Below are 2,454 nucleotides of genomic sequence, written 5' to 3'. Positions count from 1 at the left end.
CTACTGTGTAGTAACACCTATTTGTGCCCTCTTTACCTGCCACTCTCTGTCATATATTCTCTTTTTGATGCGTTATACCTGCTCCAGATCGGCGACCGAGGGCTTGAGACTTTATGCCACCTAACGTGTAATTCCAGGGCAGATTTTGCTTGTAAACAACGCCATTGCAGTTGTTTATGATTAGCCCGGGCAGAGAAAGGATCCGGCGGATTTCACTGCGGATAGACGAGTGGCCGTTTGTTCTGGTGCCTCCACGCAGGACGTAGCATTGATTCCTTCACAATTATGAATCCTCAGATCAACAAGCCTTGGCATTCTCACAGCCTCTAGTGAAATATTTGGACAGTGGGACGCATCAAGAAAACGGATATCTGTACAAGCAGCTGCAATTTCTCTGAGTGTATCATCACTAACATAAGAGCAATTGGAAATATCCAAGGACTGTAATAATGGACATAATATAGCTGCACCACGAACTCCTGGATCTGAAAGCTTATGGCATGAAGATACATCAAGCTCTCGAAGAAAAGGGCATGACAATATGGCAGATGAAATGCTTGAGCGCTTAAGCGACAAGGTTTCCAGCAGAGAACAACTGACAGAGATTCGAAGTGCTCGACATCGCATAACCTCAAGATAACGCAAAGACTCATGATGAATGTGTATCTCTTGAGTACCGCCTCTCTCCAAAGCAGCTTCAGTGATTACCAACCGATTCAACACAGGAAAATCGGCCAATAAGCTGAAAAATGCGTCACTTAAAGTTCCACGGTCTATAGTTAATACCTCAAGACTCCTAAGAGTACGCAATGCTTCACGGACAGGAACATCAAAAAGCCTAAGCTCCAGAACCATTTTCGTATTTGCTCTGCAAACAAGCTGTATGGTCTGATGGGCAGCTGTATGGACGCTTGATTTTGTGACTGTATGGATGTCTGATCGGCGACTATATGATGGTTATGCCCAGTTCGACGCGTATGGATTGTGATTATGTCTGCTTTCATGTATTGACTGTGGGTTCATATTCAACCGAGAAAGTGTTCAAGCCCACACGAAATGTGTCTCTGAAGCGGAGAAATATGGTCCTAAAGGTGAAGTAAAGGGTATCAAGAATAAACCTAATGAAAGTCGGAATGCTGATGTTGATTTTCGTGTTATGCTAACATTTGTAGAATTTTATGAGACTCTTATAGGATTTGTGAATTTCAAACTTTATTATGCTATATGTTTAAAGTATCCACCAATACTTGATCCAAGATTGGAGGCAGCGGCAGCAGAACCCGCTTCAAATACTGTGAACCCGCTTCAGGACGATGTTGCTGAAATCGTTGTAGACCAGTGGAGTTGCTGAAATCTGCCCATGTCTTATATGTGTTTGATTACTCAATCCATTATTCCTTGCGCACGCGCATTATGTCATTAGAAATATAAGTTCATAAGCTATAGCATCAGTCAATTGCTCTGCATTATACTCCAGCCCAAACATTCTCACAAATTCCATGTTAGGATCCTTCAAGTACATATTATGTGAACAGTCAATAAGGTAATCCGATCCTTCTTCATCAGTTTTTTTGAAATAAACACAGTACAATTGGGCTACCTGCCTTACTGCATTTACAGGTCCAGTCAACCCCATTATTTTTGCATGAAATTCTTTGAGATATGCACGCAATTGTGAAGGAGTATCACGCAAGGGATCGATGGTAATAAAGACTGGGTTAATCCTCATGTTCTTCAAATCTAAGATATCAATGACTTTGACTATCTTGTTTGAATAAATTCTTTGCACGTGCCAATGAGGAGGCTTTCATACACTTGCTGGAGAGTATTCTTGTACACAGGATTTAATTTGTGAGCACTGGGAGTAGTGTGGGCATAGATATTTCTTAAGTCTGATTTTTGTCAGAACTTGAAAGTAAGAACAGCATTCAGTTCAAATTTATGGTGGTAAATGTACAGTTGGGAATCTTATAATTATTAAAACATTCAGCTAGACTGCCTGTCCTTGAACAGCTGTACCTTGTAACAAAATACTTGAGAGGGAGGAACTAGTGATGATGCGTTTTGTGAATGTAGTTGGATCCTGCTGAAGAATGGAGCATGCTTTGTTGGAAGTTAAATTCTCAGGTGAATTGAAGAAAATTCATTTTTTGAATGAGGAGTCTGTTTTCTGGATATCACCATTCTCTGTATGTTGAATCTATTGCAAGCTGATTTGAAGTTGTTGCCAGAAGTTTATTTGGTGTCCATCTTTTCCTCATTGTTTTATTATTTTGAGGTTAGAAATGGCTCCAATCGGTGCAATATTAGAGTTAGTGAACAATTTAATACTCTCTACTATGGATAATACAGTCAAAATCAGCAAGGATTTTCTCACCGATATTCATAGTTGTTTACAAGATGTACATGAAAAAATTGATTTTTTACAACTTGAATCACAGCTACAGCAAGAAG

General features: G+C 39.9%; 1 pseudogene; it reads right to left on the bottom strand.

Annotated features, from left to right (window-relative positions):
* Positions 1-1,411: 1,411 nt before the first annotated feature.
* Positions 1,412-1,729, bottom strand: LOC149167773 (protein HCC2 pseudogene; annotated as a pseudogene).
* Positions 1,730-2,454: the final 725 nt, after the last annotated feature.

This window comes from Pinus tabuliformis, chromosome 5_1, assembly GCF_031772625.1.
Source record: "Pinus tabuliformis cultivar Carrire ecotype Pingquan chromosome 5_1, CPIR1, whole genome shotgun sequence".
Lineage (NCBI taxonomy): Eukaryota > Viridiplantae > Streptophyta > Pinopsida > Pinales > Pinaceae > Pinus > Pinus tabuliformis.
This window is presented reverse-complemented; position numbering and strand designations above follow the sequence as displayed.